Genomic DNA, 24,718 nt, shown 5'->3' on the forward strand with positions numbered 1-24,718 from the left:
AGATTTTGTGCTGGCTGAGTTGTTTGTCGAAAGGAGTTTAAGTAAGGAAAGTAGTAAAGGATTTAATATTTCGGCTCCTGGATGGTGCTTCGCGCCTCTGCAGCAGATGGTTCTCCATCCTATGGTAAAACTGAGGCACTGGGAGGTTAAAAAAAACGCAGAAGGTTGAGAAAACTGGAAGGTTAAAAAAAAAGAGCCAGAAAAAGAATTTCATGGACAGTTCTGTCCATACCCAGCAGCTAAAATGAGGCTAACTGGCTTGGACTATTTGGTCTGGCCAACAGCTTTTCCCAGCCCTGGAAAAGAGACAATTCCAGCAGCAAAGGGTGGGGAATTCAAGACCATAGGATCCCAGATTGATTTGGGTTGGAGGGACCTTAAAGCTCATCGTGTTCTACCCCTTGCCATGGGACACCAGACGAGGCTGCTCCAAGCCCTGTCCAAGCTGGCCTTGGACACTCCCAGGGCTGGGGCGCCCTCAGATTCTTTGGGTAACCTGTGCCAGGGCCTCACCACCCTCACAGCCAGGAATTCCTTCCCAATATCCCATCTATCCCTGCCCTCTGGCAGTGGGAAGCCATTCCTTGTCCTGGAACTCCAGCTCCCACTCCAAAGTCACTCTCCAGTGTCCCACAAAACTACAACACACAACATGGGGTGACACATGAGCTGGGGATGGGGGGTCCTCATCCAGGCACTCCACACACTCACCAGTAACAGGAAATGCTGCTGCGGTGAAGGAAAATTAGGAAAACAACCCCCTCCTGCAGCCAGGGACTGTTTTCCTACTTCTCTGTGCAAGACAAGCAGTGACACCGCTTGGGGCTCAGCATAAGAAAAAAAAATTACTGTTTACAGAGAGAATTTTGCAACCTCTCCAAATGTCATCCTGGGTCATATTTTGCCAATGATGGGGACACAAAACCTGAGGGAAACTCCAAAGGCTGTGGAGCCCCAGGGTGCTCCCTGCAGCTCCTGCCTGGACATGGAGAGGCATCACCACGTGCTGGAGAAGGACCCACAAACCTTCTGAAGGCTTGAAACTGAAGAAGGATGGAAAATGTTTAACTTTTGCCAGGAAAAAGTATCAAATATATCCTCCTAGGATTTTTCAGACAGCTTGGTTTGGGTTTGTTTGTTGTATTATTTTGGTTTTTTTTTTTCCCCTAAAGTTGAAACTGGTTTCCTAAATCATTCTGGACAGACAAACAACCAGGGACATCACACAATTCAAAACCCAAACAAAGATGAGTCCACTGGTCAACTTTTGCTACAAATTGAGTGGATTAAAGCCTTTATTTTTCAATAATGACCAGCCAAGCTGCCTGCAGAGCACCGGAAGGTCAAGGGCAGGATCTGGCTAAAACCCCATTCCCGAGGAGCAACAACACCAGGGACCAGCTGGAACCATCACTGTGGGATTCCCCGGGGGTGATCAGGTTCAGGATTTTTATTCCCCTGACCCCTGGGATCAGCCAAGCTGGGAAAGGCTCCCACAAAACAGCTCCAAATGAGAGGGATATTTTACCATAACCTTAAATAAACAAGAGCAGAGGAGAGAGAGGAGATGCTGCTGGGAACTACAAAGGGGAACTGTAAACACAACAGCAGATAAAGCAGATGGATGTTTGAAACAACCATTTGCACTGGAGAAAACACATGGGATCCGTCCCCAAGCCCGCAGGGAACGAATTTACTGCAGCCAGAAACCACGTGCTGCAGTCAAATTTCCATTTATAACCATTACCTGCTAAGCCTGAAAAACCCACAAATAAAATCCAGGGCAGCAGAAATTTGTAACATTGCAACAGGAAAAACCAAATGACTGAGGATCCCATGTGGAGAGAAGGATACTGGCAATGCTGCTGCAGCAAGCTCAGGGTGCCCAAGGGCAGAAATGCATCTGGTGGTTTTAATTCCCAGAGAACTTGGACATCCAGCACCCAAAGGAGAGGGAAATGCTTGGTCTGGATCACATCAGCCTCAGTTCTGACTCTCCTTTTCTTTCTCCAGCAGAGAAAACAATTTGATTTTTATTATTAGCCTGGAGAGGTGCAGGGTGGAGGTGGGAAGTGAGTGAGCAGAGCAGGAACCAGCCTCTGGTGAGAGATCTTCTGGAAGTAGCAAAGCACAGAAACTACCAATAAAATAGGCTTATAAAGTGAATTATTTGGGAATGACACCACCATTTAACAATGGTATTTTGGTAGCAGCTCCCACTCCCCCGGCAGCACCTTCACCTACAGCTTGTGGCTAGATTTTAAAATTTAATTAATTAAATCATGGCCAGGGAGGCAGGAGGAGAATGTATTGCTTTGGACCACAGTCAAGTAACAGATGCACACACTGGACTAATTGAGACACACTTGGCACTACTGGAATATGCCAGACTCCCAAAAAAGCCCATTCCCCACTTCTCTTTGCTCTGCCTACACATGGCAGCTCCTCACGCAGGGCTGGGATTAAAGGGGGAACATTTCACCAGTGCTGGGAAGGGATCCTGAGGTACATATGTGATCCTAGAGAAATTCAGGGAAATAATGAGCAGCCTCCCCTCCTTCCCAGATGCTCCCATATATCACTGGGCACGGACAGCACAGAGTCAGACAACTTTATGCAGCAAGGTCACCTTTCAAAAGGAGAAGCCACCCAAGGCCTCTTTCAACTTTTAGAGTGGAAGAAAAAAAGAGAAAAGGAGAAAGAACATCTGAAAGGGATGAAACCCCCCAAAATTCACCTCACTGCTAAAAAACAACTCCCCACGGCCTGAGCGTGCAGAGCCGCCCTGAACCCACTTCCTTGTGGGATGCCAAAAGCACTGTCAGTCTTGCATTCCCAGAGGAGAGGAGGGATTCCTGAACCAGCTGTCTGTGTGCAGACAGCTCCAGCAGCAAGTCCCAACACCTTCCCCTGCGGCCCTGCTTTCTGGCCTCACCCACAGCCGTCAGGGGCTCTTTGAGTGTTGACAAATCCTGTTCTGCACAGCTCCCCACCACGGGAAGCAACAAAAGGCTGGGCTGTGCTGCTGTGGATTAGCTGCTCTCATCCCTCTAGCCAGGAGCTCTGCCTGTTGCGTGTATTCATCAGGAGGATTCCTTAGCCAGGCACGAGGCAGAACACCCAGGGAAAGACAACAAACAGGGCTGCTTGTCCCACCCCGTGCTCCACCAGAGGCACCAGGAGAACTAAAGTGGTCTTCACTTCAAGCACAGCCTCAAGCTGTGCCAGGGGAGGTGCAGGCTGGACAGTAGGAGGAATTTCTGCAATGAAAGGGGTGGTCAGGCATTGAAAGGGCTGCCCAGGGAGGTTTGGAGTGCCCATCCATCCCTGGAGGTGTCCAAGGAACACCTGGATGTGGCACTCGGTGACAAAGCGGTCCCAGGTTGGACTGGGTGATCTTGGAGGGCTTTTCCAAGCTCAGTGGTTCTGTGTGATGTTGTGAAAGTGAAAAAGCAGCACTTACTGCAAGCAGAACATTCTGGGCAGGAAATGTGCGAACTTCTCTCAAGCTGCTCCTCCACCTTTTTCCTTGTTCAGCACCTCCAGCACCTTTCCTGAACCCTCAGCTCTGCTGCAGCTGAAGCTCCATCCCTGTTCCAGCATCTCCTTTTGACACCAATGCCAGCTCATGTCTTTTAGCAAGCAGATTTTGAGACATGTCTCACGTGGCACTGGAGCATTTCCACCAACAGTCAGGGCAGCCAGCTCTTCCCATCACAACCAGACCAGGAAAACTCTGACCCACAGAAAAGGGAAATGCACTGGCACAACCTGGTCACAAACACTCAGAGCCCAAACTGCAAGATCATGTCCCCAGGAGGACTATGAAGAATCCCAGAACCCCAGACTGGTTTGGGTTGGGAGGGAAATTAAAGTTCCACCCCTGCCATGGGCAGAGACACCTCCCACTGTCCCAGTTTGCTCCAAGCCTCATCCAACCTAGCCTTGGACACTTCCAGAGATGAGGCAGCCACAGCCTCTGAGGCTCTGTGTCCATGGAAATGCCCATGGGCTAAGGATGGACAGTGCCCCTACCCCAAAAACCCAATGTATGTACACAATATATAAATATAAATTCAAATAAAAACAGCAGCCTCTTTACCACCACTGGTACAAAACCAATATAAAACCAGTTCCCCCCCAGAGCAAGGCTCCACTTTCCCATCAGCAACACACACAAATCCCCAACACAAACACAACCAGATCTGAGGCCATCACTCAAGCCTGGCTGATGAATAATGTTGGGAATAATCCATTTAACAGCAGCTCTGCTCCCCATTTCCCTCCTGGCCCTGCCCAGACACGCTCCCAGGCTGAGCTGCTCCCCTGGGCTCTGATGTGGAGACAGAATCCCACACTCACAGGATGGTTCGGGGTGAAAGGGACCCATTTGGGGTCACCTTTGTCATGGGGCACATCACTGACAAGGGACAACAAGCCAAAATGTCAGTGTCCATCGCCTGAACCAAAAGTCTTCACTCCAACCCCCACCAAATTCCAACAGCATCATTCCCAGTGTGTCATTTCCAAAGAAAAAGAGAGGCTAGAGGAACTGACAATAAAGACAATGAGAATCTGTTCTTAAAAAACACTGCTAGAAAAAACAAGTTTCAAATTCAAGTCCTGTGCCTCCAACACCTAACAGCAGCTTATCATGTTACAAAAACCCTCTAATTTGAAGTGAAAAAACCCTAAACCACACAATTATCAAACTGCAGGCATTAAATCCTGTGTCTTACCTAATTTCACAACTTTCCTTTTGTTAACCACTGATTAACACTGCAAACCCCAGCAGAGGGCTCTACCTGGCTCTTTACACTACAAAGCAACTGAGAAAAGAGGAAAAAAGCTTTTTTCCTTCTTCAGAATCTCCAGTTTGGGTATAACAAATCCCTCCTAAACCAGCAAAGTGTGCTCTTAGCAGGTGCTGGCAGAGCAAGATGCTCCTTCTTTTTAGTTTATCCCAAAGTCAAACAATTCCTGCTAAATTAATTCTTATTTTCTATACAGCCAGTGCTCAGAACCTGCAGCACCCAGGGCTGGATTTCTCCTGGCAAACCAATCCAAATAATCATATAGAGAATAAAAATAGATCTAAACAAGACACAAACCTCATGGATTCTTGAACTTTGAGAGGTTTAGTTAGGAAAGAGTGAGAAGCAACCAGTGGAGCAATAGGAGCCAGAGATAAAAATAAAATGCTTAAAAAGAGAGAATAAACCAACATGGAGAACTCCCTCATGCAGCAACAGAAGTTAATTAATTAATCTTAATTTGTGCATGACCTGGCCAAGAAAATGTGATTTCTAGCACTGCTCCTTGAAGTGTCAATGCATGCCAGCTTTATTTCTTTCAAAAAGTTGATTTTAATTCACTTATCTCAGTTTTTCTGTGTCCTCTACAGACACAGGTCCTTGGTGGTGGTTTTCCCCCTGATCCAGGAGGAATTTCAGGAGGAAATCAAGAAGGGAAAGTAACTTTATCAAACAACCCAGGAGCTGGCAAAGACCTGAAGCTTCCAATTTGCTCCATCATGACCCCAAGGACAGACCTTTTTAAGCTTCAAAACCCAACCTGCTGGGGGAACATCCTCTACAGCAACACCTCACTGAAGAAATTCCAGACAAATCCCTTGGGATGCAGAACTGAGGATGATCTCGAAACCCCAACCTGGCACCTCAAAGATCCAGGGAGAGGCACAGATGTGTTGAACTCTGCCTGTCTGCTTTCTGACCATCAGAATTCCTGCTGGATCAGCTCCCAGGGACCCACAGGCTGTAAATCCTGGCAGCCCTGACCCCAGGGAACACGTGCTGCCCCCCACTAATGCCTCCAGCAGCTCAGCCCCAGCTCCTGCACCACGCCAAGCCTCGGCCCCAGACGCTACAAATTAGTTCTGACTATAGAAATCCCAGCCATAAGGCTAAACCCAGAATTCCAAACAATAGAAGGGAATCTAAACCTCACCCAGAGACCATTTGCTCACAATATAGTTTTTTATAATGTTTGCCGCATAAATCACAGCAGAAGTGGCCTGGGTTTGATGATTTCATTTGGGGGTGGACATGCAGACGCCTCTTTTGAGGCCATAAAAGATTTTTCCAGAGCCACCTTGAGTGCTCTGCAGCAGGAGGGGATGTACTGCTACAGGAGCCCCTGGAAAATGCCTCCAGCCCCTCAGGAATGTCTGGGACACGGCACAATTCCCAACCCCTTCACACACGGATCAGCCTCAGATTGAATTTCCAAACTATCATAGAACAATCCTGGAATGGGTTGGGTTGGAAGGCACCTTAAAGCTCATCTCATTCCACTCCTTTCCCACCTTCCACTATCCCAAAAACCCTTGTCCAACCCACCCCTGGACAATTCCAGGGCACACTCCCACCCATCTGCCTCCACCCCAACCCCTCAGTGCCTCCAAAACAGAAGTTGCCAGAGCATGGAAAAATGGAACAGATGGACAGTAAAGGCACCATCCTGGCCGCACATGTGCTGCCAGCAGCGGCTGATGCAGGATTTTGGGACACCTCTCCCACCCAAAACAGTTGAGTTTCCCTTCAACAGCCTTGTCCCAGTGAAATCCCAGCTTTCCCCCGAGCTGCTCTGGCAGATTGGGATGCCTTTTTTTCATTAAATCCCTCCTTCCAAGTTGAGAGCTTTTCCTAAATTTAATTTGAGTGACTCACTTTCTTGCCAAAGGAAAAAAACAAATCAAAGGTTTATTCTGATGCTATTGAATTCAATGCCTGTAAATTTAATTTCTATCTGTACTTTTGTTTAAACATTTTATGGTGTTAATTACAACAAACCATGCAAATTAGGCTGCCAGTGGAATAAAAGGCCTGTTCTAACAGATAATAAATAGCTCTCAACCATAAGCTCATTAAGATGCTGCTCAAGTGCGTGCTCCGACTCCCAGGTTGAGATCAAAATCTGCATCCTAAAAACAGGAGGATCTTTGGGGCAGCCCAAGCTGCTGGCACGGAATATTGCATTCTTTCCAAAGGAAGATCCTAGAGCAAGAGGATGGTCTGAAATCCAAACCCACAGTGTCTGGTTTGGGGCTCCAACAGAGCTATTTTAAACAGGTACCACGAATCCTATGCATTATTCCTGCTTATCCATGAGCATTTAAATGTCAAGCTTGGTACAAATAAATTACTTTGGTTGAATCATTGATACCCTCCAAGCCCTGCTGCCCTGACCCCCCTTCCTTAAATCCACAGGGAAAACCAGCTGAAGTGTCAGACACATTCCTTGCAGTCCCTGCAGGAGAAGCTCAGCACCTTTCTGGTCTTCCAAAGAGGTTCCATTTTCACTGCCCCAAAGAAGGCTGCAGCCCAACACAGACCAAGGGAGGGATGGAGAGATCTGAAATGGCTCTGTCTTTACAAAACCTGGGAGAGATTCCACGGACACAGAGGGAATTTCTCCCTGCCAGCTGCAGGTCAGCCTCAGGACATGAAGGGTTTTGAGGACATCTGGTTGATCCTCCCCTTGTGATCCAAGAGCCTGGGAGAGAGGAAGGTTTCCTGCCTGTCTTGTGGGCCTGATACACTGCTGACCCTGAGACAGAGAGGAATTACCACTGGGAGCAGGTGATCCATTGACAGGAATTCCAGCAGCCAATATCCCAGGGAAAAAAGTGTGTGCCCATGTGTGGCACGTGGACACCTGCACATCCCACAGGGATGTGGGAATGTCCTCCCACCCAAGGGGCAGCCCTGAGCCCTCATCCTGCAGGGGGATGGCTGCAGCCACAACCAGGGAGGGATGGGAAGATCTGGAAAGGAATGGAAGTATGGACAGTGAGCCAAGGAAAGCTTTTCCTCACAGGGAATATGAACAACTTGGTCTGTGCTCTGGATCTCGCCATCCTTAACTGGGATCTGTCACCAAACTGGCCAAGCACCAAGATCCTGCCAGCGCTCCTTCCCTCCTGCCTTTTGGAAGGACACCAGCCCCAGTGCCAGATGCAATTGTCCCCCTGATCCTCATGGGATGCAGCCTCAGCCTGAGGAATGTCCCTTTCCTCTGGGCTCATCCAGAGACGAGGATGTGGAACATCTCCACACTGACAGCTCCCAACATTACAGTCCCCATCCCACTTTCTGCTGGAGACAGGCTGTGCCTGGAGCCCAGCTCTGCAAGGACAAACAGCTTTGATGCTCAGATTGCTCCTACAGGGAATCATCCCCCTTCACCAACTGGGAATTGAAGTAGTTAAAAACACCAATAATGAATTCAACGAGTTTATCCTCAGCACCACCCCTGGCTGTCCTATGGATATGACCCATGTCCTACCCAAGGAAAAAGATGGATTTACCACAGAGAGGAGACCACCATCCACAGCCCCTTCAGGCACCACCTCCCTGCTTTCCTCAGCACAGCAATCCTGGGCAGAGCACCTCCAGCCAGCCACAGATGTTCCAACCACACATCTGGCACATCAATGGCTTTCCTCCATTCCCTCTGCATGGACAGCGACTCCTTGATCTCCTGATTTAATATGGATTTCAAAACAAAGCACAGGCAGGTGTTTCCCTCCACAGTTGGGCTTTTGGCTCTGTTTGAAAGGCCAGAAGAGCTCAGAGAGCTTTAGGCAGAGCTCTGGCTGGAGCTGGTGGCTCAGGGCTGTGCTCAGGAGATCCAAATGGAAAATGTTGGCTCAGCCAACTCTGCCACTCTGGCCATGGAGGCTCCTCAGCACCAACATCTCCCCGTTTATGAATGGGGTGAAACTCCCCAACCCAACCACCCCCTGCTGCTCTTTGGGGCCTTTCCTGGGTCCAGAGGAGAGAACAGAGCTGGGAAAGAGTCTGGAGCACCAGGAGCAGCTGAGGGAGCTCAGCCTGGAGAAAAGGAGGCTCAGGGGGATCTTCTGGCTCAGCACAACTCCCTGACAGGAGGGGACAGCTGGGCGGGTCAGGCTGTGCTCCCAGGGAACAGGGACAGAAGGAGACACAACAGCCTCAAGCTGGGTCTAGGCAGGTTTAGCTGGATATTAGGGAAAATTTCTCATGGAAAGGATTGTTTAGCCCTGGCACACGGGTGGAGTCTCCCTCCCTGCAGGGGTTTAAAAGCCATGTGGCTGTGGCACCTGGGGATGTGGGCTAGTGGTGGCCTTGGCAGTGCTGGGGAAGGCCTGGACTCAATGATTCCAGAGGGCTTCTCCAACCTGAATGATCCTGGGATTGTCTGAAACAGAAAATGAGGCCAAATCCAAGGAGAAAGGAGGGTTTTGAAGGTGAGGTGGGTGCACAGAGTAGCACTGGGCCCTTTTAGGAGCACTCAGAGGTCTGGAGAAGGTTGGGTCAGATCAAGCCAAGGGTGCATGGAGGGGTGAGATGCCTCCAACTCCCATTCTGGAAACATAAGCCTCATTTATCCTTCCTGGAAAAGAATGGGCAGCCTGAGAGAGGTCTGGTAGGTTGGAGCTATAAAAGAGAATAGCAAAACATGGCCAAGAAGGAATTTTCCATTCAGCATTAATTAGTTTCCATTAACACCCAATGCCACGGCTCACTTTTAGAAGAAAAGCTCTTTTGTTCCAACTCCAGGGGCCGAAAAGGGCAACGAAGGGCTGAAATGCTCTTCCCAGAGAAAGAAGAAGCATCAGGGTTTGTATTCCTGATATTCCTGGGGTTTGAAGATGTAGGGAAGTCACTTAAACGCACAGCTGGGTCTCCTCCTGCCAAGTAATTTTGTCATCAATGTAGGAAATTCCAGAGAAAAGCAGCAGCTGCATGAGCATCTTCAGTACTAAACTCCTTCCACAGTTTAGGATAATTATTTGGAAAGAATCCTGGAATGGTTTAGGTTGGAAGGGACCTTAAAGCCCATCCAGTTCCACGCCTTGTCATGGTCAGGGGCACTTTCTACCAAATCAGGTTGCTCCAAGCCCTGTCCAACCTGGCCTTGGACACTTCCAGGGATATAAAAGGAATGTTCTATGCTTGGAACAAGGAAGGAAATCCAGTAGGACCAGATTAATAAGGATATAAACAGAAAGGTGATTCTGCCCATCTTTCCTAAAGACCAACACGCCAAAAAGTGAAATGAAACAAATGCTGAGAGTTTGCTCCTCTCATTTCAAACCCTTTCATGCTGGATTTGAGAGTTTTTCAGGGATTTCCAGCTACATGCAATACAGGGGATGGGAATCTCCATTTCCAACTGAAGTGGCAGTAGCCAAGCCTGGGCAGGAATAAAGAGGAGCAGGGAATGCTCATCCCATTTCCCAGGCAGCTCACATGGAACACTGCAGCAACACAGAGCTCAGAGCCCCTCGTGTGCCCTCCAAGAGCCTGAAGACAATGTGGGGCTGGAAGAGGCAAATCCTCAACCCCTGGGTGCCCCCATCCCTCCTTGGAAAGGCAGCTCAGGAAGGACTGGGACACACCAGGAGGTTTCCACATCTGCTCCCACAGCCCAGGCACATCCAGCAGCTCCCACTCCCTCCAAACCCTGGCATGGGGAGCACCCCAATCCCTGGGCACCCCTGGAAAGCCACCAGGCACCACATTCCCTGCTCTGCTCCCTCCAGCTTGGCAGGTCCCACATCTCCATGCTCCACTACACAGCCCAAAGTCTGCTTTGCTAGGGGTTTTAGGTTGGAGTTTTTTTGGTTTGTTTTTTTTTTTTTAATTTTAATACTATGTTTAAAGTTGTATATTGTTCCAAAGTTTCCTTGTTTCATGTCATTGTTTGTTACTGTGCTTGAAAGTTGGCACATATTTGTTCAATTAAAGATTTATTTGCACTATTTGTTGAATAAAGATTATTCTTGCTAAAAGCTAAATAAAGTTTCATAAAAACTCACACGTCCCATAAACAAAATACAATGTCCTTTCCAAAAAAGCGTTGCACAAAACATTTCAAAATCACTCAATTCATTAGACAATAAATCCACACACAAAATAACCAGACCTTGCCAGAATACATCATAAAATCTCATTACAACACTTTCAGGCCGGGGCTTCAAAGCAGGAACACAAAGGCTCCACCAACCCTTCAGCCTTGAAAAATCGCTGCTGGTGTGGCTAGAGTGAGTCCCTGGCACCCCCAAAAGCTCTGGCACCTCCAGCAGCACCCATGGGTGCCAATTCCCTGCCCCCAGGCCACTCTGGGTAGCTCCAGGCCAGTGGGGCCATTGTGGTCAGAGTGGGGATCCCGGGCATCACATCCCAGCTCTCCCAAACCACGGGAGCAGATGGAGAGCAGGGCTTCCCAAATCAGCACCACACGAGCCCCTCTGGGCACTGCAGCAACAGGAGGAGCTTCCAAAGCCACGGATCCATCCAGATCCCAGCACAGTATCCAGGCTGGGGATGGGACAGTTGTGAGGTGAGAAGTAAGTTCTTGAAGGCTGAGCTCAGGTTCGGGGCAGAAAGTGATGTTACAATGCACTTAGGGAATCCCAGCCATGGAAAAGCATCCCCAGACTCAGAAATGCTTCCAAAGGAAAATGGCAGCCCCAGTGGTTTCGTTGGACCTGGCCAAATGTCAGCCCTGACCATGGCAAAGGCACTGGCAGCACTGGCCTTTGTCACCCTGAGGGCATCTCAGCCTGGCACACAAGGGGACAGTGGCACTGCCATCATCACCGAAATTAGCATCATGGAATATCCTGAGCTGGAAGGGACCCCCCATGGATCAACAGTCACCCCAACAGACACCCCAACAATCCCACCCTGTGCATCCCTGGGAGTGTTGTCCAAACCCTCCTGGAGTTCTGGCAGCCTCGAGGCCACAACCATTCTCTGAGGGGCCTGTTCAGTGCCATAACACCCTCTGGGGAAAAAATTTTTCTAAAATCCAGCCTAAAGCAGTTTCAGGTAAACCTTCTCTGCCCCCAAAACAAAGCTGTGCCATCACACACAATCCCTGACCCTGAGCAATCCCAGTCTGTGAAAAGCTGTGAAAAACTGGCATTTTCATTTACAACTGCACAACACCTTGCCTCTTCCCTCAACCAGAATTTGGAAGTTGGAGAGGTTTTGGGGTTTGTTTCCCTGGTTTTCAGTGCCAAGGGCTCTCAGAGAGCAACGGCCGTGCACCGGCTGCGCTCCCTCCAGCACAAATCCCAAACTTTATGGATGCACTTACCCACTCCCCTCTGAGCAACAGCTGTCCATGTGGATTTGGTTAGTTGGGAGCAGCTACTCCACAGCAGCACTGAAAGAAGCCCCCTGTGCCCAGGAGCCCTCAGCAAATCCCAAAAGAAACGGGTGATGGAGCATGAAGGTGATGGCAGTGCCCCAGCCTGGCCTGGCTGGGTGTGACAGAGCACCCAGGCTCTGCCGAGCAAGGGAAACTCTGGAATAACATTAGGAGAGCCTGCTGAGAGAGGGATGAGGCTGTGGAATTGCTTTCCAAGAAAAATGGAAGCGGAGCTGGCTCTGCTGCCTGAACAGCACAGGGAATTAAGGAAAGGAACAGAAAAAGGGGGTGCAATGAGATGATCATCAAGGCCCCTTTTGACCCAAACCATTCTGTGGCTCCACAATAACAGAGACCACAGCACAGATGCCCCATCTCCTGAAAACCCAGGACACGTTTTCCACCTGGAAAAGCTCCTTGACTTCATTAAAATCAGCTGCTAAAGCTCAGGACACAGGAGGAAGGATGGGGACAAAGGCGCCTGAAGGACAAAGACCCCTGAAATCGGTCTTGGTGAGGAGATCAGAGACACACAAAGGTTCACAGGGTTAAAACTCTGCTTTTTCCTGCCTCTTCAAGCACATAATCACTTGCTTTAGTTGCTAGAGACGCCTCACTCCCAGTTCTTGGGGAATATATTGTCTCAGCAGGCAGAGGGGGATGAACTCATCGTGGTTTCCCAATCCTGACCAGGGGCTCTGTGAGCTACTGGCAATACATATAATAAGTTATTATGCAAATAAAAACTGGACCCAGCCAAGGGAAATATGCTGGCTCTTCAAGTCCCATCTGCATCCCAGCAAGGATCTCAATGAACTTTAAAATCCTTATTGTCACCACAATGGGCAATATTATATTCTAGTTTGGATCTGTTCCTTCAGAGCATTAGCTCTCATTTGGAGATATTTTTAGATTTTCCTATCCCACTCCTCATTATGAAACACTGAGCTGCAGATTGATTTATTTCTTAAAAGCAAGTTGCTGTTTTCCCAATAACAGATTTAACAAATTTGTTCCACCTGTTCAGCTATGCTTCCAATGTCTTTTTTGTGGTTTCATTGAAGTTTTTTTTAATCCAAACCTCAAAGCCTCTAAACTCAGCATTAAAAGACAAGCTCAGCATCATCACTACCACTCACAATTCAAATGCTGCTCCAAATTACTGCAAGCTTTCATTTGTAAGTCGATACAGACACCCAGATTATGGAGCTTAATGGCTGTGGGCACAAACACACACTCTTCCAAGGGCATTCTCCTACTGGAAATCCTGCCTTGCTGGAGCAGGGACTCGCTGCCTCATCCCCTCCATCCTCCTCCCTCACCCCAGCTGACCCCAGCCCCCAATGGCAAACAGAGCTACTGAAACAGAAATTAAATCATCCTATATATTAAATAACTCTATATTCACCAGAGCCCCTCCAGCCCAGTGTTTTCCATCATTTTATGGAAGAAGCTGTGGTTGCCCCATCTCTGGAAAGGTCCAAGGCCAGGCTAGAGTAACCTGAGATAGTAGAAGGTGTTCCTGCCCATAGGAAGGGGGTAGTCCCATCTTGACCCACCCCACTGCTTCTAAGAACAGTTCATTTGCTTGAATAACCTCTTTTTGTGCAGCTTTAATTCACAACTGACCATGTGAGAAGTCTCAAAAGAATCATTTTTAGCTTTCCCAAACCATCCCTCAGCAAATATTTTAGGAGCAGCATTTCAGGGCAGCAATTTCCTGGTGGGTGATGGGAGTGCACAGGTGTGCACAAGAGCTGGCCAAAAATTCTGCTTCATTTATGTGCAAATGGTTCTGTTGTGGAGATTCCAGAGAGAAAGAAGAAAACAAGGATCCTGTATGAAATAACCCAAATTCTTCCAATCTGAGCATGTCAGCACTGAGCAATGACAGTGGAAGCTGAGAAAAATCATGGAATCATTAAGGTTGGAAAAGCCCTCTGAGATCAGAGTCCAACGACTCCCCCAGCACTGCCAAGGCCACCACTGACCATGTCCCCAAGTGCCACATCCAGCTCCAGGGATGGGAACTCCACCACTGCTGTGCCAGGGCTGGAAAACCCTTTCCACGCAAGGTGTCCCTTAGGGCCTCCTGGCCAACAAAACCCAACCCTGCTGATCTGCAGACGCAGCAATCAGCACCTCCTGAGCAGCCTGACAGGCTCCTCTTCCCCATGGACACCAACCCTGGGAGAACTTGGTGGAAAACCCCACGAGGAGCCCAAACTCAGCCCAGACCAACGAGCAATTCCTGATCTCCAAAACGAGCGGCACAATGCACTGGATGTAAAGATAAACTGAGTGACTGCTCATCCTCCTGCAGCTCCAGTTGCCACACACATCTCCACTGGCTCTCCAACGGAGCTCCCTAAATCACTCACCCTGTGGGGTGAAGCCCTGGCTACACCAAGCCCAGCTGAACCAACCAACCTAAAAGCCACCACAACAGAAGCTGCCGGGGACACAGGACCAACAGGGCATCACAGAGAACATGGCCAATCTCTTCCATCTCTAAACCGCCATAAATTTTCCCCACAGAAGTTCAAGATCTTCAAACCCAGAGAAGTGGCCTTAAAAAAACCCCAAACATCCAAGCAATGGCCCTGGGTTTTGTTCCATCTCAGGCGCCCGTCAGGCTGACACGTCCCGACACGAGAGCCCTGGGGCCAAAAGGGACACGGGGACATCCAGCTCAGCCACGGCTCCTCCTGCTCTCAGACCTCTCCCTGGAGCACAATTCCCTCCACAACCAACCTCTTTATCAGCAGGAACATTTCAGTCGGGTCCCTTTCGGGTGAGAGCAGAAGTAAAATCCAGGGAAGGCAGATTTCTGGAGCAGCAGTAACTCCAGCTCTGTTCTGGGGACGTCAGGCATATTTCATGGGAAGATGTCAGCTCCTCACATTTAATGCTGACACTGTCATTTGCCCTTCAGCGAGAAGAAAAGCATGTAAGCAACACAAACCAAACTGAAATTTCCCCATTGCAAAGCATTCCTGCCAGGAATCACAATCCCAGTGTCATGTTTCTTATGCCCTTCCTTCCACAATAGCCCTCGAAGGCCACACTTCCAAAGTTTTATTGCTCAGAATTCCTCATGCCAGAGTTCACAGAGCATCCTGGACACCCTCTGGACCAGTTTCAGGCCAGTGCTTTTCTGTATCAGAGTGAAATCAAAGGGAGCAGCTGGATCAGGACCAACTTTACAACTTTATTCCAAATTTTTTGTGTCAAAGTCCCTCTGTTTCTCACAAATGCAATTTTGCTTCACTCTCCAAACACACACAACCAGGACAGAGGGATTGGTGGATGAACACGTGACACAACACCCTCACAGAAACATTTATTCCCATTTAATTCCCATTTATTCCCATTTAATAATAGTTCAGACCAATCCAGCCCCAGCACAAGGGGAAGCCCAGCTGGGCTGAGGGCTGAGATGACTTTTGGGGTCTCAGGAAGGCCTGCACATTCCAAAGTCAATTTTTACTGCCCAACCCAAACATTTTCCTTTAGTTGTTTCTAACCCCCTCTTCACCAGCCTCTAAGAGCCTCACAGAATTCAGAAGTTAAAACTCTTCCAATCCCAGTGTTTTTAAAACTCTGATTCAGGCACTATCTCACCACATTTGGCCTCACTCCAATTAACCCCTAAATGCCAAAGAGTCAAACAAAAAGCAAACATCATTTGTTATCTCCAAGCTGCATCTGCTGACAAACCCTGCAGTGGGTTTTTTGTTGCTATTGTTCTCCAGGTTTGGGCTTTTTGAGCACTTCATGATAAGAAAATTGTTCGGTAAATATGTCAGGAGCCCTTCCCTGTCAGCCGTCATCGCCTCGGGGTGTGATTGCTGCTCACAGACATCAAAATTTTTGCTATTTGCCAGATTTCAGAAAGCAAACTTGGATCCCCTGGGAGATACCTGGCTCTGCTCTGTGCACCAACAGCAGCAATTTTTAACTCCTTCAGTACCTGATCCAGCTTGAAGCCACACAGGATCTTCACAGGGATCTGACTGAAGGTTAGTTGCCCCAAACACCCCATGAACCTTTGTTAGCAGAATTATCATTTATAAACTGGGGTTTCTGCATCTTCAGAGATGGGGAAAAAAGAATTTTGAGTCAGAAGAACACAACAGAGAAGCTCATGGTCAGTGAGTGGGGGTATACCAGCCCAGGGGTCCCTGGGGGTCTTCTCATGAACCCTTCTCAGAACTGGGCTCAGAAAGCCTCTATTAGAAACAAGTTCTTTAATATTCCAGCCAAAATCCCCCTGGGTCCAACATCTTAGGTACCAGAGGAGAAAAACATGAGTTAATCTCAGCTTAATGTGACCCTCAGCCATGGGATTGCAGAGGGACCCCACAGCCCTCGTGTGGGGTGAGGATGGAGGGAAATTCCATTTCACCTCCCAACAGCCCAGTTATTGCAGAAAGCAGGAGAAAAGCTGCCTGGCAGCGTAGGGAGGAAAGAGTTGACAGCTCTTTGCTGCATCCAGCGTCATTTTCCTTGGCAAATCCAGGCTGTTGTTGGAAACGCGCGCCAGACGCGGGATCGGAGCTGGGCCGGCAGGAGCAGCGCTTGGGATTTAACACTTGAAGACCTCAGCTTCCCAGAGCTCCTCCTGCAGCTCCATCCCAGCCAGGACAGGGACACAGCACGTCTGGAATTGTCCAAGCCCTGCAGCCACGCAGGGGAGTGTGAATGACCTGCCCAGCACCTGTGCCTGAAGTCAAATCCTGCCTTTATTGGGAATGTGCTGGCTCCCAGCATCCCTGGCAGTGGCACAGAGATCCTCCTGCCCCTCTGCTGCTGGGCCTAAAACAACAATCAGCCCCTGGGGACACAGGGGAGATGCACTGGACTGAGCCCAGAGTGCTGGATTCCATCCAGGAGGTGCAGGGATTACACCAAGACAGCATTCCTGCAGGTGCTGAGCATGGAGGCTCTCCCATCTCCTAAGCAAAATCCAGCCTACCAGCAAAAGGTCGAGTTTTTCTCTCGGTTTCAGCATCTCACCAGACACAGAGGCCAAGCTCAGCTGAGCCAGGATTAGCACTGAGCTCCCAAGGCTCAGCTGAAGGCTTCAGCTCAAGGACTTTTCCTGCACACATTCCCTTTCTAGTGAATGAAGAACAGAATGTTTGAGTGGGAAGGGACCTTAAAGCCCATCCAGTGCCACCCCTGCCATGGACAGGGACACTTTCCACTGTCCCAGGTGACTCCAAGCCCCATCCAACCTGGCCTTGGACACTTCCAGGGATGGAACAGCCACAGAATCTGTGCCAGGGTTTCACCTCCCTCATAGGGAAGAATTCCTTCCCAATATCCAATCTAAATCAACCCTCTTAGTTTAAACCCATCACCCCATGTCCTTTCACCATCAAGTCCTGCACAGTCCAGGAATCTCTGCAGGAATCATGTTCTGAGCCAAAACAACTCCTGTCAACAACAGGAGAAAACCTCAACTTGGCAATAAAGATATTGCTCAAAAGAAGATTTAATATTCCTTTAAAATAGACAATTAGCAGCTTTAAATTTTGCCTTCCTGCCCCCCTAGAAAAAAAAATCCCATTTTGACCTTAGAAATCTGCCAGAATTTACTCTGAGGGCACGTGGAGGTGATTCCTGATGGGCTTCCCTCCCCTTCGGATGGGATCTCCCCCTTCCCAGCAAGAGTTAACACCCCAGACAGACAGAGCAAGCACCAACAAGCCCATCCACAGCCCCAAGGCAGCCAGCTACTCATTGAGTTCATTATCACTCAAAAGATACAAACAGCTGCAGTAGAAAACCCAGCTCCTCTCTTCATCCTGCTCTCCAAATGCACCCCATCAGCTGCACATCCAGCGATTCCCTGTCGGATCCCATTTTTCTGTCAGAGGTTATGTTTTATGGGAAAACGTGAGAATTCAAGTTTTCCAGGCAGAGCCTTCCTGCAGCCCCAGGAACAGCAGCAACTGCAGTAAAAAATTAAAATAACCCCCTGATTTTTCAGTCTAAGTTGTTCCATCCTCTTGGGTTGGCAACAGTTCCAGCTGCCAGCTTTAAATGCCTTATCCTATTTTCTTATCCCATGGGAAAATTAGAATAAAGCGCTGGTTAAGGGAACCAGTAGCTCAGCAACTTGTTTGCAAAGTTGAAGGAAATAATTGCTCTGAAATGATTTCCTGGATGAATTTCACAGAGCCTGGCACGTGGGGAAGACTGGAAGGATCACAAAGGTCTGTTTAGGACATTTAGTGCCTGCCCCACATCCCTGGCCCCACACTTCCCTGGGAAACCCAGGGAAAGCTGCTGCTGCCTCATGGATCAGAAAATATAAGGAAGAATTCAAAGATTTAGTTATTATTAGAAAATATAAATATTATTATCAAATAAGAATGAGATTCAAATATCTGAATTTAATTTTTTTTTCTGGACAGGGCACTCTGATCTTCTCAACTCTCTAGGAAGGAATGCCAGAATTATCCAGTTAAAACAAGAACTGGAAAAGGGAAGAAGAGACAACTGGGAAGATGCCCTGAGAAGCTGCCCCATCCCTGGAAGTGTCCAAGACCAGGCTGGAGCAATTTGGGACAGAGGAAGGAGTCCCTGCCCATAGAAGGGGATGAGCTTTAAGGTCCCTTCCCACCCAAACCATGCTGGGATTGTGGGATTAAGGAGCACAATGGGGTCTGTCTGCCACAGCATCTCCCCAAGCCTCCCACCTGCAGATAATTTACAACCACTGAGCCTGTACCTGCTCCCAGGTGGATTTGACTTCCAGCCCAGCTCAGGGAACACCTTCCCTGTTTCCCCCCTCCCTCTGTGCCTCCGGAGAGGCTGAAAGCCCAGAGGTGACAGGAATTGCAAAGAGGGATTAAAGGACAAAGGCAGCACTCAGGGACAGCACCCCGCTGGCCTGGCACACGGGATTTAACCCTGCTGTCCCACAGGGATGGGATTTAACCCCTGGGGCACCGGCACTGAGCCAGGAGGGCTCTGAGCAGCTCCCAAGGGCCGTGCGAGAGGCAGCTCTGGCAGGAGGCAACTCTTCCCTGGTCCTCTCCTCCTCCCTCCGGGGAGCATCCAGCAGCTTCCAGCCATTGTGGCCACTGTCCTGCCACACCACGCAGTGACCACAGCCCCACACAGCACAAACAACCCCTGTCCTGTCCACCACGGCAAAGCCACATCACACAACAGCCACTGCCACAAAGCCACCGAGCCACCATGGCAAAGCCATGGAATGTGGACCCTCCACATGGACATAAACCTGCATACCATGGACATGGGCCCTCACACCATGGAACAGAGACCCTCCCCATGGACATGGGCCCTCACACCATGGAACAGAGACCCTCCCCATGGACATGGGCCCTCACACCACGGAACACAGACCCTCCCCATGGACATGAACCCTCACACCATGGAACACAGGCCCTCCCCATGGACATGGGCCCTCACACCATGGAACACAGACCCCCCACCACCACCACACAAACCCTCCCCATGACACAGATCCTCACCACACGATGCCACCTTGTGTCACACACTGCCCACAGCTGCAAAGCCACACAACTCAACCCCATGCCACGCAGTGAACCCCAGTCCTGATGGGATCCTCCCAGTTCAGCAGATTCTGGGATTCCACTGCAAGAGCCACCCCCAAGGAGTGTACCTCAGCTCCATGCCCAGAGCTGAGGTGCAGCCAGGCAGGAGGATGCTGACAATCCCATTTGGGAGGTGTTATAGGGCTGGCACCCCATCAATAGGGTCCTGCATCATTAGGACTTTGCACTTATAACAGAGTTTCACTGGGGCTTAGGGAAAGAGCTCGTTTCCATCCACACCCATCTGGGAGTGATTATTCCTGCTGTAGCAGCATCCAGGCCCGACTGGCATCGGCACCATTAGCACACAAACCCAGAGTTTAACGAGAGAGCACTTACCACTGAAACCGCCCCATAAAGGCACTTAGCCACGTTCAAATTGCAGCCAAATCTCCCACTTAACCACGGTAAAACTGCAGCCAAATCTCCCACTACACCACGGTAAAAATCACATCAAACCTCCCTGGGATTCCCTGCTTGTGCACAATGGAACCTGACAGATTACTCCTCTTGGGGGACACGCTTCCCACTTACTGCACGGAGTTTACTCAGTGCTTCACATCCCCCAAACCCCTCACAGACCCATACCTTCTGCAGCCAGACACCTCTAAAAATAACATCCTCCCCAAGTGCTGAAAGATATTAAAATATAAAGCCATTAACATATAATAAGACTGGAATGAGAGCTCCGCATGCTCCGAAGCTCTCAGGGTTTGGCTTCCAGTCAAGAAAAATATATTGGATTAGTCTGAGAGCAAAATTAGGCTGGTGTGCAGTTTAATTAGCATTACAAGACACTACATGTGTATGGGAGAGAAGGGAAGATTTATGTTATTATGTGGTAAGAAAAATAATGTTAAAAGGTTAAAATAATATGGGGTTGATATGGCATTATTTACTCTGGGGTTAAGGGGAAGATAACTTTGGAATGCCACTGAATGTTGTTAAAAAACCAATTTCAAGGATTTGCCAGGGAACTCATCAAAAAATTGTGGAAAAACCCTGCAATTTGGTCACGGGTCAGTCGAACACTTACTCTGGCAACAATATTCTCCATCAAGGAACTCAGTTAATGCTGATAAAACATCCTGGTCCTCACACAGAGCCACAGATTTTCTCCTTCATGGAATGAGCAGAAAATAGAAAATGAAACCCCAGATCAGCAATGGAGAAGGCTGGGAGGGGGGGCAGAAGGAAAGGCACCCTTGCAGCACCATAAATCTGGAAATAAGGACTTTGGGAAGGTCCTGATGGAGTTGGAGGTGTCCCTGCCTGCGGGAGAGAGATCGAACTCGATGGCCTTGAGAGGTCCCTTCCACCCCAAACCCTTCTGTGATTCCACAATTCCCAAGGACCAGCCAGGCTGTTCCCACCCAGCCAAAGGTTTCTCTTCACACAGGAATTCACCCCACAGCACCTGCAGGGATGCACCTCCAGCCCCTGGGGAAAGCTCACACTGTATTTAATTTCTCAAAGGATGCAACACATCCCACAGGCACTGCCAGGCTCCTGTCACTCTGCAGCATCCCAACAGGAGCAGCTCTGGATTCAGGCCAGATTGTGCATGGAATATTCATAGGCACAGCAGCAGGGATGGAGAATTCGAGTTGTGAATGAAGGTAACCAGAGCCTGACATTTGCCACAGAGCTCTGCAGGCTCCCTTTATTGCCCTCTGAGAGCTTCTTCCAGCTACAAGCAGCACCACAAAGTGGAATTTGAGGGAAAACCCACTGTGAGGGCACATCCCTAATCAGCATCTTCCCTCTGCACACACCCAGCCTTCCCCTAACCCGGGAGCAGAGCCATGAAATCCCAACACACAGGCCCTGAGCAGGGATTGAAAGGTCAGAGCCCACAGGAGCCGTGCTGGGGCTGCTGCCAGAGGAGGCTGGAGAAGCATTTCCAACAGGAGCTCTGCTCAAAGCTTTCAGCACGTTGGGCAGGTTTCAGCTGGGATGCAGGAGCCAGACACGGGGATGAAGATGCATGGATGAGCCACAGGTATGCTCTGGGAGGGAGAAGCCTCTGGAGCAGCTTCCACACCTTTAGTGCCTTTGTGCCAACCACACCAACAGCTGCCTCTAACTCCGGAGCCAGAATAAACAAAAAAAAGGAAAAATAACTGCAATTTCACACTGGTGAGGGGAAAAAAAGGAAGAAACTCCTCCCTGTGAAGGTGAGGAGGCCCTGGTACAGGGTGCCCAGAGAAGCTGTGGCTGCCCCAGGATCCCTGGAAGTGTCCAAGGACAGGCTGGACAAGGATTGGAGCAACCTGGGCTAGTGGAAGGTGGCAGGGGGGGCACTAAATAAGCATTAAGGTCCCTTCCAGCCCAACTACTCCATGAAAGCAAGGATCAGGAACACCGATGTGGGCACTGCTCCAAAGTGGGAACATCCCTTGTTAAAAAGGTGAGAAGTGGAGACTGAGATCAGACACCTTGGCACCGGGAAGGTGAAATGCCAGTCAGCAAATTGCTACTCAGCACATTTTTTTGGATGACTCAGCACCTCCCCTCCCTCCCCCCACCAGCTGCAAGCGCCTCTACAATTAGTTTGACAAAACCGATGGCTTTTGATCCCATTCCCAGGCTTTGGAAGTTTTTATCCCCATCTTGGGACACTCTCAGGGCACACATTTCACCCAGCATTGGCCAAAGAACAAGTTTTGGCAGAAATGTGGCAGCACGCGGATTTGGTTGGAGAAAAAGCATGGGAATGATGCTCTGCACAACTCAAATGCTGCAAGGATGATTTTTGACAGCAAAATACGATTTCATTTAGGCACAAAATCCTCCAAAGGGCCACAGTGCCATGATGTGGATCTCCACGAGCAGAACCTGCCTGACAGAATCCCTCTCCCATCCCACAGCACACCCATCCAGAGGGATTATTTGGATTTTATTGGTGGAGCCGAGGCTCCACCACTCCCCAAACCCTCTCTCACACCTCGGAGCCACTGAAGAGTCAATGAATTAAAGCAGCTCTAACAAACTCCTCATCTCGCAGCCAGCGTGGTGATGCAACACCCGGCGGGTTCTGGGACAAAGATGTGGAACTACAATGCCTCAACCTCTGCCATGAAAATCTGCCCTTCCATCCCAAATGAGTTACATATTTGGATACCCTGTGAGATAGGGAAGCGGGGCGTTATCGAGCTGCCAAATCTCACTCCTGTCATGAGGTCATTTCTGGCACGGGGCCAGGTGAGGTTTGGGCCAAAATCTCAGTGCTGACCATCGCTCCCCATCCTTCCCCCCACGCTCCTCTTCCTCCTGCCTCAGGTCAGGAAGGGGAGGGGGAATAAAATAATTTAAAAATAAAGAAAAAAGGGTCAGGAAGGGGAGTATCTTTTGGGTTTAAATGAGATTGTACAATCACAACACACACAGCACTCAGCCTCTTCACTGAGAGACCTCAGCAGCTGAAGGACATTTGAGGGCTCGCAGCATTGCGGTCATTGGTCCCCCCCAAATGAACTCTGACCATGGTCCTCAGGAGAGAAACGTGATTGATCACATTGCTTGAATTAATTATTTAGTAATTTCAGCCCAATTTATGCAAGCATCACATGTATGGGATCATACTTTGGGTTTATCAGCAGCACAGCTTGGCAAGGCTGTTGGGAACCCCACACATACCCCAAAGCTGGACAATAACTTTCTAAATAAAGCTGTTTGCAAATCCCTCATTTCACTGCTTTAATCACAGAAGGGATGCACTCACAGCACCCCAGGACACCCAAAGTGCTTGTTTTTAGCTGCAAGGCAGAAAAATCAGCAAGAAACGGGTGAGCAGCACCACTACAAATCCCATTAATCACACGTTTCCCAACCGGAGCAGCTCGGGACGCTCAGCCTTCCTTCCCCATGTCCCTACTACCAGCAACCTTTCTCTACAACCCAACTGCTTCAGTGTGCCCCAAAGAGTATTTCATCTCAAGCCTGACAGGCCAGATGTAGAATAAAGAAATAAATAATTAGCGTTACCTTATCTGGAGTCCGTCAGCTGCAGCGAGCGACGCTCGGAGCTCCGTCCGCATCCAGAGACAAATTATCTAACGCTGTAATTTATGAATGCCTCAAGTATTTGCCCTGGTATTTCATTATACGCTCGCTGGAAAGAAGAGCTCGAAAAACTAAACAGATCCAGCACGATAACACGAAAGGCACTCCAGCCGCGCGCTATTCCAAGGCAACCCAGGAATCCCAGCACGACATCAAACCGCTCCGGCTCGCTCTGTGTTGACACTGCTCGAGAGGCAGCGAGGGCAGAGCGATGACCCGGCAGCTCGGCCTCCCTCCGCTTCAGAGCTGGACTTGGATTTATTATGGGAAGCTGCGGGACCCGGGCAGCGAAGGAAGCGCAAGCCCGGCTTTCCCGAGGGCAGCCGAGGCCGGCGCGGCGGAACGGCTCCCGCTGCCAAGTGGGAGGAAGAGTTCCAAACTCGCCGCTTTATCAAAGCTATTTTTGTCCTTCCCCCCACGCACTGATAAGCAGCAAGGCGAGGACCGCTGGGGTGCCGAGGCAGGGCTTGGCATCTCCCCCGAAACCCCGCTGCGACTCCGCGGCAAAGCCACCCGGCACCTTGGGGGAGCGGGCCATCCGCTCCGGAGGCTCGGAGGGGAGGAAACTCCTTCCTCCAGCTTATCCTGCTCGCTGCGAGGTTTCGTGCCTGGAAAAAATGAGCTAAGTTTGCGAGCGGAGGCCCCAGCTCCGCTCCGGCTCTCCCAGACGCTCTCGGGACAGGCGACCCCCGCAAGGGCTGGGGACACCGGCGGGGACAACCGGGAGGCTGCTGCCCACCTGTCCTGCACAGGCTGAGCAGCTGCTGCGGGGGGACACCGAGGCATCACCCGAAAGATGATGCACCTGGGCTGGGAGAGGAGCGCAATCAGGAACACAGCGCAGGAGGAAGGAGGGGAGCGAGCGGAGGCCGTGCGGGACCGGGACCCAGCGC

General features: G+C 49.7%; 1 protein-coding gene across 1 annotated transcript in view; it reads right to left on the minus strand.

Annotated features, from left to right (window-relative positions):
• EDA (ectodysplasin A) overlaps window positions 1–24,718 on the minus strand; it is a 60,395-nt gene that overhangs the window by 34,990 nt on the left and 687 nt on the right.

Source organism: Camarhynchus parvulus, chromosome 4A (assembly GCF_901933205.1).
Source record: "Camarhynchus parvulus chromosome 4A, STF_HiC, whole genome shotgun sequence".
In the NCBI taxonomy this organism is placed as follows: Eukaryota; Metazoa; Chordata; class Aves; order Passeriformes; family Thraupidae; genus Camarhynchus; species Camarhynchus parvulus.